The sequence below is a fragment of the Protopterus annectens genome, chromosome 7.part1 (genome assembly GCF_019279795.1).
Source record: "Protopterus annectens isolate FY-2018-M chromosome 7.part1, PAN1.0, whole genome shotgun sequence".
NCBI lineage: Eukaryota > Metazoa > Chordata > Ceratodontiformes > Protopteridae > Protopterus > Protopterus annectens.
Window position 1 is genome coordinate 370629480 of NC_056740.1, and position 17651 is coordinate 370647130.

At 39.5% G+C, this 17651-nt stretch overlaps 1 protein-coding gene across 3 annotated transcripts in view; it reads right to left on the reverse strand.

Moving 5' to 3' along the window:
• Positions 1-17651, reverse strand: part of FAM3D (FAM3 metabolism regulating signaling molecule D) — a 713044-nt gene that overhangs the window by 95672 nt on the left and 599721 nt on the right. The gene's annotated exons all lie outside the window — the stretch shown is intronic.

Here is a 17651-nt window from a genome sequence, read left to right on the forward strand (position 1 = left end):
AATAAAAACAGTCCATCTAGTAAAATTCACACACCTTTAAACTCTTACAGAATTAAATGGATCATCTCTTGAACTCTTCAAAATGTACTTTTCTCATACTTCTACACGGCATCTTAATTTCCTGCCTAGCAGGACAAATGTCTTGCTAAAAGCACCTGTGTTTTTTTTTTTTTCACTTTTTTCTCTATTACTCCACAAATTAAGCATCACAAAGAAATGGATAAGTATTTGCCCAAAATAGACAGCCCAGTAATTCATTTTTCACTAACTTAGCATGGAAAGAACTGTGAATACCAATACAAGGCACAGTGCTTTTTGATGTAATGGTAGCATACTTTAGGCAGAATTTCAGGTTAATAATGCCAGAAAAGGGTGTCATGATGGCTTTGCCTCATTCACTTTATCATATATTATCTACTTCATATCCTGTACAATGTATGCTAAGTATAAGCTGGTGGAATGAATTTGCTGATTGACAGTGCTATGGTCCAAGCAGAGTTGTGTACCCTTTGAATTAGTACTCATTAAAACAATATAGACAAACCAAATGATTTACCATAATAAACTGTTCTATGGCTTGAATACTGTTTACCATTGGCTATCAGATCTTACTATCAGTAATCCATCTCAAGGGTTTTTTTTTTGGTACCTAGTTTTCACATCTTTCTACAAAACATGGACATTGTCTATCATTTATCTTCTTCAGTGATTCAGTGCTCAGAATATTTCATAGTTTTTACAAGGGTTATTTCTTTCTTACTTCTCCTCCGAACACATCCGTTGCTTACCCACTTAGGGATAGTTACTTCATGTGATGAACACTTGTCTGAAGATGTATAAATGTACAAGTGCCAAATGGCCTTTTCTCCAGTAAGACTGCATAATGGGGAATTCCCTAGATTGAGGTGTGCCAACCCCGGGGATCACATCAGTCGCCCTGTTAGACAGGGGTCCAGGAAAGTAAAGAGTGTGTGAATAAATAGCCAGGGAATTGTTATGGCTAGGCTTGTATAGGCCCTAGGGCTGATAGCCTAGTACCAACCTATGAACTTATGAACCTATGAACCTTAGAGGTATATATACCTAAATTAAGGCATGCATTAGTACAGCAACCTACATGAGGTATGTGAAAGGCTTTTTCCTCCCCACTAACTGTGTCTTTTAAAATTACTGTTCATAGGTTCATAGGTAGGTACTAGGCTATTGGCCCTAGCCCTATAAGCCTAGCCAAAAAGGTATCCTGGCTTTTGCACCCAAGAAAATTGTTTTCCTGTGCTCCTGTTGAGCAGAACCACATAGGTGATCCCTGGGGTGAATTTCCTATTTCCCATCCAGTTATCAAGATTTTTCTGAGTGCTAATGAGGAGCTTTGTTTTATATAGATAGGTAGTTTGTTCCAGAGTATGGGAAGTCTCTGGGACAGGAATCTATCCCTCCAGCATGTTCTGTTTATTGTGGCGACAAGGTTTAGGTCCCTAGGGCATGTAGCTCAGAGGGATTGGGATTTCTTTAAGTGGAGCATGTCCAACAGCTCTGGGTTTGACATAAATTTGTATGTTAGGCAGAGATTGCCTCTGAGTAGGCGATATGCGATAGAGTAAAGCTGGAGTTTTTTGAGATGGTCTGCGTAGGGCATCTGTATGAGGTCAGTAATCCTCTTTGTAAGGTATTTCTGTGGCCTTTCCAGTTGTAGATGTCTTGTGAGGTACATACCAAAAGAGGCATTGTGCTCTATAATGTGTCTAATGAGTGACGAGTAGAGGGGAACGATGACCTATTTTTTCCTGGATGAGAAACCTTTTGTGATGAGGTGTGCCATGTAGAAGGATTTCCTGACTACTGTGGCAATGTGATTATCAAAGGAGAGACTACTGTTCACCTGTGTCCCAAGGTCTCTTATCACACTTTCGGTGTTAAGTAGACTACTACCCATGTGGTAGTTCATGGGTACAGAGTTTTTACCAAAGAGGATGACAATGCACTTTTTGGCATTGAGCTTGAGGCCATGGTTTTGACACCAGGCATCTGTCTCAGTGAGGCCCTTTTGTAGGATGGCAACATCGTTAGGAGTTTTGATTATGGCTCCTAGTTTGCAGTCATCTGTGAACTTCATTAGCCAAAGACCTTCTGTGTTAGCCTGTACTTCAGAGAAGTAGATACCAAACAGGAGAGGACCCAGGACTGAACCCTGTGGTACTCCACTTGTCACTGGTCTGAAGTTGGATTTGGAGTCTGCTACTTTCACAGTGTGGGTTCTGTGAGTGAGCCAGTTTGTAACCCATCTTGTGACATAGGGATTTATACCTAGTTTTGTGAGTTTCTCTATAATTCCAGAGTGGGGGATGGTGGCAAAAGCCTTGGTGAGATCTAGTTAGGCTGTGTAAACCACCTTACCCTCGTCTACGGCTTTGGTGACTGCTTCAAAGAAGTCTATCAGGTTTAGGAGACATGATCTGCCTTTCAGAAACCTTACAAATTTCATGATGACATGTTCCATGGCCTTGCAGACCAGGCTCATCGGGCTAATGGGGTGGTAGTTCCCGGGGTCCGTGGTGGCTCCCCCTTTATGGACTGGGATAAGTGGTACTGTGCACCATTCAGTGGGCACAAAGCCTGAGGTGAGGCTATGATTGAACATGGAACTTAGGTGGGGTGCCAGTTCGTTCTGTAGTTCATTTAGAACACAGCCTGGGATGTTGTCAGGTCCCATGGATGCTGTGTTCTTGGCTTTGGAGAGTGTGGTTTTTACCTGTGCAGCCGTGATTACAGGAACTTTGCATTCTTCCAGTATAGAGATGGGCCCTTTAGGGGGTGAGAGGGGGGTAAAGTTAGCACTGAACCTATCTGCCAGGATGTTGGCAATATCAGTTGGTTCTGTATATTTAGTGCCATTGTGCTGTAACTCAGAGAAGATCTGAGTGTTGCCTTTAAAATTCTTGACATAGCTATAAAATGCTGTGTGGTTGTCTTTAGAATCAGTGGTGATTTTGTTTTTATAACTAGCTTTAGAGGATTTTATGAGGGATCTCAGCATCTTACTGAGGCTGACCAGGGAGTTCCTGCAATCATGGGATTTTATACTTTTTTGCAACAGTTTTTTTCTTCTGTTGTAGAGTTTGTTTATGGCAGGGGGCCACCAGATTGGCTTTCTTTGTTTTGGAGGATAGCATCTTGGTTCTGTTAGGGATAGCACAATCCATGCACTTATGTAAGTTCTTATAAAGTGCATTTGTGTAGGATTCAGCAGACGTACCTCTATTGTTCGTCTGCATGGGTGTTGTGAAGTAGCCACTTCTGTCTTAAGAAGCGTGAAGTTGGTTTTGGAGAAATTTTTTACCATGGTTTCCCTAATGGGGCTGGGATGTGGATGTTAAGGTTGATTAGCTTGTGGTCAGATCTGACCAACGAGGAATTGACCTCTGGTGTGGAACACCGGTCACTCATGTTGGTAATGACCAGGTCCAGGATATTTCTGCCCTTTGTGGGGGTGTGGATAAGTAGATCCAAGGCACTAGAATTTATGAATTCCAGAAAACGTTCAGCAAAAGAGATGGGTACATGAGTAGTTCTTCCAGTTAATGGTGGGTTAGTTCAAATCACCCGTTATTAGAGTGTTGGGTTGTACCCTAATATTTCCAGTGTATCAAGAAATGAGGAGTGGGATGCTGGGACATGGTGGGGGAATCTGTAGCAAGTTACAAGTTGGATTGTGGTCTTGCCCAGAGTTAGTTGCACTTGGACAATCTCAGATGAATTATGCCGAGGAACTAGCCTGGAGGTGTGGATATCCTTAATGAATATGGACATGCGTCTGCCTTTAGTGTTTCGGTCCAGGTTAGGTGGCCAAAAGGTGTGGTATAAATTATAGCCTGGTAATGCAGGGTTGAACCAGGTCTCTGTCACTGCACAGATGTCAATGTTCTCCATTTTAAGGAGTGCCTCGAGTGAGTGCATTTTGAGGTTTAGACTTCTAGCATTGAGTAGCATTACCCTCAGATTTTGCTTGCTTGTACCTGTTCTGGTGTTGAATTTGTCATTTGAACCTTGCCTAAAAAAGGCACTATAGGGTTGGCAAGAGCCTTTGCCAGTATCCGGAATCCCAAGGGCGACAGGTGCAGGCTATCTCTGGCAAAGCTGATGTTTTTAGTTAGCAATCACATGTTAATTCTGAAAATATCTGACTTCTACCAACACGGTTCCTCATTTTATTTTCTTTGAACATTTGCCTTCCCTTAAGTGACCATAAAAACTTTTCCATCTTTGTTTTTCACTTTCTTCAGTATATTACAGTGTTATTTTAAGTAGTCTAGCCAAAAGTGTTTTTCTCTCTCAATTTCTATATGTTAATATCTTCCTTACCCTGGTCTTACTTTTTTTAGAAACTAGTGGTCTCAATTTATGCCTCTTTACTTAGGACTTTTGTATCCCTAATCATGGGGTCCATCTCATTCCTTAATATTACCCCTTATATGCACTAATAACTATGCATGTAATATTTCCATTTAGCCCACCACATCTGTACTTTTTGTTGTTCCATTCATTTCAGAAGCATAGATTTTAATCAAATCAAGACAAGTAAAGATGAAACTCAATTAAATAATCTATTTAGCAGAACACGATTTAGTCACCCATTGTTTTCATTGTTAAGGCCAGTGACTGGCTTTGTCATTTTTATGCTGGAGATATTGTTCACTTCAGTTTTCTCTGGTTCAGTTACTAGCCATGAATTCTTATTTTTAAAGATAGTTTATCCTCTGCATACCTTTCACCTCCTGCTGTAACACACTGTGTTCCTTCTTTGGAGTATTAACTGCTAGCCATCTTCTATTATCAGCTTTTATACAACTGCTTCAGTAGTACTTTTTCAGTTTTTACATATGTTGGAATGAACCCACAGTTATAGAATAATAGCTTGTTTCATATATAGTGCTTTTCTCCAAAGGGCTTTGCAGATATAATGCTAAAACTAATAAAGTGATTACTATTAGCAAGTACAGCTGCAGAGAACTTGGAAATTGCATGCACTGGCTTTTTGTGGCGACATTGTTGTCTTTTTGATCATGTGACTAAGTTTAGTCTTCCCAAGTAAAAGGAGCAAGCTAATATTTGTGATGATAACATCACTGGACTGTCACAGAAGCAACACTTAAAAATGTTGGAAGTTTTAGATGCTGAAGAAAATACATGTCAATACATACTTGCAGTTTACTGTGCTAATATGGTGGGGAATAATGTTAGATGGTTGTAGAGACACAACAGAGTCTCAATAAAGCAACAGAACTGTGATTCAATAATTAACTCAAGTTAATAAATAAGAGGCTGAAAACTTAATTTGTGGATGGAAAGGAATCCAGAATACGTGAATGTTGACAAAATGAATAAAGAAAAAGATTAAATGACAAGGTGGTCTCCAAGAAACAGATATGGTTTGAAAACAGAATACATAGGTTCATAGGTTTATTCTAGGCTATCTGCCCTGGGGCATTTACAAGCCTAGCCAGAGTGTGTTTGGCTTTTGCCACCCTTTTAGATCGGTTTACTGTGCCTCTGTAGAGTAGGTCACAGAAGATAGCCCTTTTAAGGTTAGTTTACTGTGCCCCTGTCTAGCAGGGACACAGAAGAGATCCCAGGGGTGAACTTACGATCTCCCATCCACTCGTCAAGATTTCTCTTGAAGAGGGTCAGCGAGAGGCTCTGCCTAACATGGACTGGGATTTTGTTTCAGAGTGAGGGCAGCCTCTGGGATATGAATCTGTCCCTCCAGCATGTCCTATTTATTTCTGTGCTGAGGTTTAAGTCCCTGGAGCATGTAGGGATTTGGATATCCTGCGGTGGAGCATGTCCATTAATTCTGGGTTGGACATGGCTTTATACGTCAGGCATAGATCACCTCTGAGTAGGCGGTAAGCAACTGAGTAGAGCTGGAGTTTCTTTAGCCGAACTGCATAGGGCATCTGTTTGAGTCCCTTGATCCTCTTGATGAGGTACTTTTGGGGCCTCTCTAGTTGCTGCACGTGTCGGGTAAGGTACACCCCAAATGGGGCACTGTATTCAATTATGGGCCTGATGAGTGATGAGTAGAGGGGCACAATGACGTCTCTTGTTCTAGATGTGAACCCTTTCGTGATATGGTGGGCTATATAGAAGGTCTTTCTAACCACTCTGGCAACGTGATTGTCAAAAGAGAGGTTTCTATCTACTTGGGTCCCCAAATCCCTAATTACTTCTTCCGTACTTAATGGATTACCACCTATATGGTAATTTGTGGGCACTTTGTTTTTCCCCAAAGGGGATGACTATGCGCTTTTTGGCATTTAGCTTAAGGCCATGGATCTGACACCAGTTATCCGTCTCTGTGAGACCCATTTGGAGGATGCTTGTGTCAGCCGGAGAGTCGATTATGGCACCCAGCTTGTAGTCATCTGCGAACTTGGTCAGCCATAGACCTCCCATATTAGCTTGTACCTCAGAGAAGTATATACTGAACAAGAGAGGTCCCAGGACTGAGCCTTGTGGGACGCCACTTGTAACTGGTTTGGAGTCTGACATGGCACCTGCAATACTGACCATGTGGGGTTCTATCCCTGAGCCAGTTTGCAACCCATCTTATGACATAGGGGTTGATATTTAAGCTGGTGAGCTTATTTATGATGCCCAAGTGGGGTATTGTGTCAAAGGCTTTTGCGAGGTCCAGGTAGGCCATGTGGACTACCTTCCCTTCATCTATGGCCTTGGTAACTGTTTCAAAGAAGTCGACCAGGTTCAAGAGGCAAGATCTGCCCTTAACAAAGCCGAATTGGGTGGGATCCAGTGTCTGGAGGTTACCACTGTCCTTGTTTATGAGTTCCATGATGATACGCTCCATAGCTTTGCAGACCAGACAAGTCAGGCTTATAGGGCGATAGTTTCCTGGGTCCATTGTGGCACCACCTTTGTGGAGCGGGACCACTGTTGCTGTACGCTATTCCTTGGGTACATATCCTGTAGCAAGGCTGAGATTGAACTGTGACTTTATGTGAGGGTTTAGTTCTTCTTGGATCTCATGTAAGACGCAGCCCGGGACACCATCTGGTCCCATTGATGCTGTGTTTTTTGCTTTGGAGAGGGCAGCTCTCACCTGTGCATTTGTGATGTCAGGGAGGCTACATTCTGTTGGGATAGACATTTGGTCTTTTGGGGGAGAAGGGGGGGAAATGTTTGCACTGAACCTGTCTGCCAGGATGTTGGCAATGTCTGTGGGATCAGTGTATTTTTTGTTATTTTGTACTAACTCAGAGCATATCTGGGAGTTGTCACCCAGATTCCTGACATAACTAAAGAAGGCCTTGTGATTATCTTTAGTGTCTTGTGCAATTTTCTTCAAGCTGGCCTTAGATAATTTTATGAGGGATTGTAGTTTCTTGCTAGTACTGATCAGGGATGCCTTCCCTTTTTTGGGATTTTGCTCTATCATGTAGTAGCTTCCTCCTTCTGTTGTATAGCTTATTTATGGCCAGGGTCCACCAGACTGGTCTCCTGCCTTTGGAGGAGTGAGTCTTGGTTTTATTTGGGATAGCACAATCCATGCATTCCTGTAGGTGTCCATAGAATGCATTTGTAAAGGATTCTGCTGTTTGGGCAGTATTTTCCACTGGCCCGGTAGCTTTGAAGGATTCCACCTCGGTTTTGAGAAGTGTGAAATTTGCTTTTGAGAAATTTTTCACTGTCATTTCCTTGGCTGGGTGTGGGGATGGGATATGGATGTCCAGTGAGATTAATTTATGGTCTGATCTTTCCAATGAGGGACATACCTCTGGTGTGGAACATAGAGTCCCCATGTTGGTGATGATCAGGTCCAATATGTTATCCCCTCTTGTGGGAGTGGTGACCAGTTGTTCCATAGCATTTGAGATTATAAATTCTAGGAACCATTGGGCAAGGGTGTTGGGGCTTGAGTAGTTTTCCCAGTCGATGTTTGGGTAGTTGAAGTGTGTTTGGAGAGACCTTCATATTCTCCAGTGTTCTCAGGAAGGCCGAGTGGGGTTCCTGAGTTTGGGAGGGTGGTCTGTAGCAGGCTACAAACTGAAAGGCAGTTTTGCCCACTGTTAACTGTACATGGATGGTCTCCGATGCTTCGTGTAGTGTCACTAACCTGGAGATATGGGTATCTTTGATGAATATGGATACTCCCCCTCCTTTTGTGGTTCGGTCCGAGTTTTGGGGCCGAAAAGCATGGTATGAGGTATAACCTGGCAGTGCTGGGGTGCTCTCTGGGGCCTTGAACCAAGTCTCTGTCACTGCACAGATATCGATATTCTCCATACTTAGGAGAGCATCAAGTGCATGCATCTTGAGGTTTAGACTTCTGTCGTTGAGCAGCATTACCCTTAGTTTTTTTTTTCTTGTGTTGTCTATGGAGGTGGGTTTGTCTTTTGAGCCTTGCCTAAAAAAGGCACTATGGGGGTGGCAAGAGCCTTAGCAAGTATTCGAAAGCTGAGGGGTGACAGGTGCAAGCCGTCCCTAGTGAAGCAACGTGGCTTGTCAAGCATGTCATTCCAGGCTGACAGAGACTGAATCCCCTTAGAATGACACCAATACTTTAGCCAATTGTTAAAATTGATAATTTTGTCTTTATACTGTGGCATCATTCTTGGTGAGGGCAAGATGCTACTCAAGGTCAGGGTCATACCAGTCTGGGCTACATCATCAGATAGCTCCTCTATGTCTCTTTTCATGTAGTCCAGGGAGGTACATCTCAGGTCATTCACACCAGCATGGACAATGACAGAGTCATATTTGTACTTGCTTTGGAGTGACCTGAGTGCTTGTGTTATGTGGCGGATTCTGGCACCCGACAGGCAGCTTACAGTGACCTTCTCCTTGTTCAGTCTGGTGAGAGCGACCTCAGTGTGTCTGACAATAGATTCCCCTATTACAAGTGTGTTAGGTGTGTTGTTTAGCCTTAAGGGCTGTGGCTGTGTGGCACACTGCCTTTGTGAAATATGTGATACGTGGGTATTGTTGCGGGGTAGCGGTTGCTTGGATGTCTGCTTTGCAGGTCTCTGCTGCTTTGGGTGATTTTTATTTAAAGCCTCCGAGTATGTGTTTGTGTGTTTATGTGTTTGGTTTGCTGATGTGATAGGTCTATGTGAGACTGGAATAGTGGTGTGTGTGGTTACCTTCTCCTCCTGACTGACTGTGACATTTCTGGGTTGAGAGAGCTCAGCCTCCAGTTTGGCTATATAGTTGCATCTCTCACATATATTTGAGTTTGATAGGAGGAGGAGAGGGTGGTCTGTGTACATAAGGCAGTTGTAACATTGCCTCGCAATACCCAGATTCACCAGCTGGACTGGAGAGTAAACCTGAAACTGATTATTGGACATGCCAGAACAGTATAAGGAACATTTTTTTGACTGATCAGAAAGGACCAATGGGGAGCCAAGTACTTATAAAGAGTATAAGAGGGTGTAGTACTTTAGTTAGTGTTTACTTATAAGATTACTTATAAGATCACGTGCAGGGTTTTAGAATTAAAATAGAGTGCTTACTTTGAGATTTAGAACAGTTCTAAGGGAAAAAATGAAGAGCAGACTTTGTGGAGCCGGGAATAGTTTAAACCCGTTTAAGCGGTGTTGCCCGATGCTGTGCTATGCGCAAAATCGCGCAAAAGGGGGTTTTAAGGCAGGGAACTTGAAAGAGCTGGGAATTAGACAAAAACATTTCTAGACAGTAACCACTCCTACAGGGGCAGGCAGGCTGTTCAGTGTTAATTACTGCCACTGATGAACACAGAGACTTCCCTTTAGCCCAAGCAAGTACTGGCCTCCAAAAAACTTACAAACAGTTCAGAACAGCAAATCTGTAACTGAACTTTTTAAAATTTCAGAAAGTGGGAAAAAAGTAAGATTTTTTGTGTTTTTTTGTTTTAGTTTAAAGGTAGCAGTGATACACAAGTAGCAAACTACTCAGAACAGTGCAATAAATGACCCCACACTTGAGTGCTAGGCCAGAGTCAGGTAAAAATGCAATTTTAGGAAAAAAACAATTTTAAATTAAGTGCAACACAGGAAATGCAGTAAACAGGCTCTAGATGTGTTCTAAATACAGTTTCTAATACAGATATCAACTTTAGCAAGACTGAAAACGTCGAAAAGTAGGCGGCAAAGCAGAAATTTTAAACAAAAAATCAGAAGAAAACACTTAAAATCTCAAAAGTGTCTTCTTTCTTCTCCCAGCATTTTCTCCCCTTGGTAGGTGCTTCAGCAACAACTATCAAGCCTGGAAAGAGACCAAAACCACGAGGCAGCAGGGTTTTAAGAGAGAGAGAGTAAGGAGTTTGGAATTGACCCAAAATGGCCAATAAAACTACAGTTTCTGGGCAGTAACCACTCCTACAGAGGCAGGCAAGTTGTTCAGTGTTAATCACTGCCACTGATGAACATAGAGACTTCCCTTTAGCCCAAGCAAGCACTGGCCTCCAAGAAACTTACAAACAGTTCAGAACAGCAAATCTGTAACTGAACTTTTTTAAATTTCAGAAAGTGGGAAAAAAGCAAGATTTTTTTTGTTTTTTTTTTTGTTTTAGTTTAAAGGTAGCAGAGATACACAAGTAGCAAACTAATTAGAACAGTGCAATAAATGACCCCACACTTGAGTGCTAGGCCAGAGTCAGGTAAAATGCAATTTTAAGAAAAAACAATTTTAAATTACGTGCAACACAGGAAATGCAGTAAACAGGCTCTAGATGTGTTCTAAATACTGTTTCTAATACAGATATCAACTTTAGCAATATGGAAAACATTGAAAAGTAGGTGGCAAAGCAGAAATTTTAAACAAAAAATCAGAAGAAAATACTTAAAATCTCAAAAGTGGATCCTTTCTTCTCTCAGCATTTTCTCCCCTTGGTAGGTGCTTCAGCAACAACTATCAAGCCTGTAAAGATGCCAAAAGCACGAGACAGCAGGGTTTTAAGAGAGAGAGATCAAGGACTTTGGAACTGACCCAAAATGGCCAATAAGACTACAGGTTCTAGACAGTAACCACTCCTACAGGGGCAGGCAAGCTGTTTAGTGTTAATCACTGCCACTGATGAACACAGAGACTTCCCTTTAGCCCAAGCAATCACTGGCCTCCAAGAAACTTACAAACATTTCAGAACAGCAAATCTGTAACTGAACTTTTTTTAAATTTCAGAAAGTGGGAAAAAAGTGATGCATTTGTAAATCTAATTGAACATCTATATAAAGGAGCATTGGCTTACATTAAGATAGGAACATATGTCTCACAAAAAATACCCATTTTAAAAGGTACAAAACAAGGGTGTCCACTCTCTCCACTATTATTTACTTTAATAATGGAGCCTTGGGCTAATTTGATCAGAAACAGTACTGATATAGAAGGATTTAATATAGATGAAAATACAATATCTAAAATTCAACTTTTTGCAGATGATGTTCTAATTACATCAGCTGGATCTAACTCTTCTATGCAGTCCTTATTTGATAAAATGATGGATTTTAAAAATATCTCTGGTTTAATATTCAATGAAGAAAAAACTAAAATATTACCTATATACACACGAAAAAATGTCCTCATTAATGATTTTAACAAATATATACCCAACTCAGGTCAGATAACTTACTTAGGTATAATATTAACTAAAGATATCAAATCTATTATACATAATAATTATAGTACCTGTCTTCTCAATATACAAAATCTTTTCAATAGCTGGAACAATATGTTTTTTACCATGGAAGAGAGACTCACAATTATTAAAATGATAGTATTCCCTAAGATATTATACTTAATACAATCAATAATACTCCCACCTACAAAAATTATTATTAAGAAATTGAATTCACTAATGTTAAATTTCTTATGGGCACCTAATAGACCTAGGATTGCATTAAAGAAACATACTAATAGCTGGTCTCAAGGGGGCATTTCATTTCCAGACTTTAATTTATATACTATCTCTTCTATTATAAAAGTTATTACTATGTGAATAGATCAGTCATATGTTGCAAGGTGGAAAGATTACTGGGAACTAATTAGCATTCACTTCATGAAAATCTCTTTAATACATAAAAATATTATTGTAAATAACCCCATGTTATGGTTACTAAAAGAATTTTGTACTTCATCCATTACACCAAAATATGTAGTTAGTTACCCATTAAACATTATTATCAGTTATCGTAATTTTATATTCATGCATCCTAAGTATAAGGAATGGAATTTTATTCTATTCCCTATAATGTATACACAAGGTATGCAACCACCTCTGAAAGAACTCTTTTAGTCACAGAGAATGATCTAAAGTATTGGTATCAGTTGCTGTCTGATAATAAAGTAAAAAATTTAGACTTCTTAAAGCAAGAATTTGATTTGAGAGAAACATGTTGGTTAGAAATTCAGACTTTTAGACAACATCTTATTAATAAAATTGATTTAATGTCTTTAACAGTTAAAGAATCTGTTCCAATACTGATTGATTACTTGATATTAAATTTACAACATAGAGTTTCTGATAAAGGTAAGCTCTCATACATACATAAAATTATCAGAGAAGAAACTCATTACAGTTCAGATACCTATTGGAATTATTTCATTTCCATTAATGGTAAATCACCAAAACAACAAGATAAACAATATATATTGGAATCTGCTTATAAAACTACTTCTTCCATTAATTGGAAACTTTTTACTTGGAAATTTTTACATAGATCCTTCTATACACCTTTAATGATGAATAACATAAATAATAAAGACAACTTATGTAAAAGATGTAATGTAGAAATAAATGCTGATTGGGCACATATGTTTTATGACTGTATAAAATTGAAGGAATATTGGAAGTTAATCAATGATTTTTCGCAGGCCCTTTTCACAGATAATTTCATTGTTTCTAAATCACTTATATTATTTAACACACTTGTTCCTAAAAGTGTTAAAAAAGTTAAACTTCCCTTATTATGGTCTATTCTAGCAGTGGCTAGAAAAATAATAACCAGAAATTGATTTCAGATACCCTCCTTCATTTAATGAATTTAAAAATGTTATGACTGAAGTGTGTCATATGGAATTGATGACAATAAAATCAAGAACTACTAGAAAAACATCTTATTATATTATATGGGATACTTTACAAAACCTGTTAAAAAATCTTAGTCTCAATAGCATGACATTATAGTTTAATCAATTGATTTGATTTGTAGTGGATGTCTTTCTAAATACTTTGGTTATTTTATTGAATGTTATAACTATTTCTATTTTAATTGCTTGTATAAAATTGTTATGATATTTATTTTGTATGTTAAAAACAATAAACTTATTTTAAAAAAAAAAAGAAAGTGGGAAAAAAGCAAGATTTTTTTGTTTGTTTTAGTTTAAAGGTAGCAGAATTACACAAGTAGCAAACTAGTCAGAACAGTGCAATAAATGACCCCACACTTGAGTGCTAGGCCAGAGTCAGGTAAAATGCAATTTTAAGAAAAAAACGATTTTAAATTAAGTGCAACACAGGAAATGCAGTAAACAGGCTTTAGATGTGTTGCAAATACTGTTTATAATACAGATATCAACTTTAGCAAGCAGGAAAATGCCAAAAAGAAGGCGGCAAAGCAGAAATTTTAAACAAAAAAAAAATCAAAGGAAAATACTTAAAATCTCAAAAGTGGCTCCTTTCTTCTCTCAGCATTTTCTCCCCTTGGTAGGTGCTTCAGCAACAACTATCAAGACTGGAAAGATGCCAAAAATACAAGGCAGCAGGGTTTTTAGAGAGAGAGATCAAGGAGTTTGGAATTGACCAAAAATGGCCAATATAACTACAGCTTCTAGGCAGTAACCACTCCTACAGGGGCAGACAGGCAGTTCAGTGTTAATCACTGCCACTGATGAACACAAAGACTTCCCTTTAGCCCAAGCAAGCACTGGCCTCCAAGAAACTTACAAACAGTTCAGTACAGCAAATCTGTAACTGAACTTTTTTAAATTTCAGAAAGTGGGAAAAAAGCAAGATTTTTTTGTTTTAGTTTAAAGGTAGCAGAGATACACAAGTGGCAAACTAGTCAGAACAGTGCAATAAATGACCCCACACTTGAGTGCTAGGCCAGAGTCAGGTAAAATGCAATTTTAAGAAAAAAAGATTTTAAATTAAGTGCAACACAGGAAATGCAGTATACAGGCTCTAGATGTGTTCTAAATACTGTTTCTAATACAAATATCAACTTTAGCAAGACAGAAAATGCCGAAAAGAAGGCGGCAAAGCAGAAATTTTAAATGAAAAATCAGAAGAAAATACTTAAAATCTCAAAAGTGGCTCCTTTCTTCTTTCAGCATTTTCTCCCCTTGGTAGGTGCTTCAGCAACAACTATCAAGCCTGGAAAGATGCCAAAACCACGAGGCAGCAGGGTTTTAACAGAGAGAGATCAAGGAGTTTGGAATTGAACCAAAATGGCCAATAAAACTACAGTTTCTAGGCAGTAACCACTCCTACAGGGGCAGGCAGTCTGTGTTCATCAGTGTTAATCACTGCCACTGATGAACACAGAGACTTCCCTTTAGCCCAAGCAAGCACTGGCCTCCAAGAAACTTACAAACAGTTCAGAACAGCAAATCTGTAGCTGAACTTTTTTAAATTTCAGAAAGTGGGAAAAAAGCAAGATTTTTTTTTTTTTTTTGTTTTAATTTAAAGGTAGCAGAGATACACAAGTAGCAAACTATTCAGAACAGTGTAATAAATGACCCCACACTTGAGTGCTAGGCCAGAGTCAGGTAAAATGCAATTTTAAGAAAAAAACAATTTTAAATTAAGTGCAACAGAGGAAATGCAGTAAACAGGCTATGTCCTAAATACTGTTTCGAATACAGATATCAACTTTAGCAAGCCGAAAAATGCCGAAAAGTAGGCGGCAAAGCAGAAATGTTAAACAAAAAATCAGAAGAAAATACTTAAAATCTCAAAAGTGGCTCCTTTCTTCTCTCAGCATTTTCTCCCCTTGGTAGGTGCTTCAGCAACAACTATCAAGCCTGGAAAGATGCCAAAACCACGAGGCAGCAGGGTTTTAAGAGAGAGAGATCAAGGAGTTTGGAATTGACCCAAAATGGCCAATAAAACTACAGTTTCTAGGCAGTAACCACTCCTACAGGGGCAGGCAGGCTGTTCAGTGTTAATCACTGCCACTGATGAACACAGAGACTTCCCTTTAGCCCAAGCAAGCACTGGCCTCCAAGAAACTTACAAACAGTTTAGAACAGCAAATCTGTAACTGAACTTTTTAAATTTCAGAAAGTGGGAAAAAGCAAGATTTTTTTTTTTGTTTTAGTTTAAAGGTAGCAGAGATACACAAGTAGCAAACTAGTCAGAACAGTGCAATAAATGACCCCACACTTGAGTGCTAGGCCAGAGTCAGGTAAAATGCAATTTTAAGAAAAAAACAATTTTAAATTAAGTGCAACACAGGAAATGCAGTAAACAGGCTCTAGATGTGTTCTAAATACTGTTTCTAATACAGATATCAACTTTAGCAAGACAGAAAATGTCGAAAAGTAGGCGGCAAAGCAGAAAGTTTAAACAAAAAATCAGAAGAAAATACTTAAAATCTCAAAAGTGGCTCCTTTCTTCTCTCAGCATTTTCTCCCCTTGGTAGGTGCTTCAGCAACAACTATCAAGCCTGGAAAGATGCCAAAACCATGAGGCAGCAGGGTTTTAAGAGAGAGAGATCAAGGAGTTTGGAATTGACCCAAAATGGCCAATAAAACTACAGTTTCTAGGCTGTAACCACTCCTACAGGGGCAGGCAGGCTGTTCAGTGTTAATCACTGCCACTGATGAACACAGAGACTTCCCTTTAGCCCAAGCAAGCACTGGCCTCCAAGAAACTTACAAACAGTTCAGAACAGCAAATCTGTAACTGAACTTTTTTAAATTTCAAAAAGTGGGAAAAAAGCAAGATTTTTTTTGTTTTAGTTTAAAGGTAGCAGAGATACACAAGTAGCAAACTAGTCAGAAGAGTGCAATAAATGACCCCACACTTGAGTGCTAGGCCAAAGCCGATAATAATGGGGGACAAAGTCCCAAAAATAGGTGTACATTTTAAATATTGCTCTTAGAAAGTCACTAGAATAAAAAGGTGCTGTGTTACCATGCATTTTCTGTAGGATATGAAGTTTGAAACTCAAATGCCTGTCATTATTTATTGATTTGCCACAAAAATCCAGAATATTTCAAGTTTTACAAAGAAAAGACCATAAATATGATGTAAGAATCTAGACATTCTGTGAAAATCTGGACAGGTGAGAGGTATGAACAGGGCTGCTGAGTTTATGGTATGCATTCACTGGTCAGTAGGGGTATATACACCTGTCTCACCATTAGCATGGGTCCCTGGTATAGTTTGGAGAAGGTCGGGTCCTCAACCCACTTATCACTGGTAAATACCCATGCTCATTTCGGCAACATTAGTCAATGTGACCAGATCACCTAGCACTGTATTTTTACACTATCAAGTGGCTAGGGTGGTGCATTTGTGTAGCTGTTAGCATTGTAGCCTTACATTCTTCAGTTTAATTTTCGGCTGGGGTGCCTACTGTGTGGAGTCTGCATGTCCTCCCTGCATTCGTGTGGGTTTCCTCCAGGTGGTCCTGTTTCCTCCCAAATACCAAAGACATGTAGTAGGTGGACTGGACACTCTAAATTGGCCCTAGATGTGAATGTGTGCATACAGGTGTGCATGTGGTGCACCCTCTGAGGAGGGTTGGGTCTTGGGCTAGCAACCTGAGCCCATTAAACCTGTAACTGCTACAGAAACAATGAAAGGTGAAAGGTGCTAATTGCCCAATGGTGCATAAATGAGAAGGACAGAGATAGAGAAGTGGCTAGCCCTGTCATGTCATGCAGCCTGTGACTCATGTTCTCCTTTCTTGAGGCTACTGTGCACCACAGTAGATGGTCAAAGCAGTTGGTCTATACAACTCTATCATCTAGAGTCTGTGCTGCTGCCCACAGCTTTATTCTTTGGGGAGTTTGAGATGGAAATACTCAGCATGTGTTTTGGAGGTGGAAGGAACCCCCACAGAGACACAGGGAAAACATGCAAACTCCAGACAGGCATAAGATGGATGTTAGGACTAACCCTTGTATCTTCTGCATGAGAGGAAAAGACCTTAACCATTATGCTGTCTGGCTTCCTTAAAACTGGCAAATGTAGGATTTATAATCCAAGAGTTAAATTAAGTTTTTAAGGAAATGTTAATTAATGGTAACAGTGAAACATTAACAAACAGAATTGTATGTAATGATAAAATGCACTATTAAGGAAAGGAAACCCATTCTACTTTTTGGTACTGTTTTGAATTTATTAAACAGACTATTCAAAGACAGCTTGAAAGAGTATTTATCAGAAAAGATAGACCGGAGCTTGATATGAAGTAATAAGATAAAATATAATACACCCATTGACTATGTCCAGAAATCTATTCAAAGAAGGAAGGAGGGAAATGTAATGGAGATTATGATTATCTCTTGCTCAAGAAAGGAGAATTAGGCAACATACCATGACATTTTATGGAGTACACAGTATCAGCAACAAAAAGATACCATGGAACTGCTATATTGGGAAATTACAAAAGTGATGCAGGGGTTGCTTTATAAGTTCATAGGTGTTA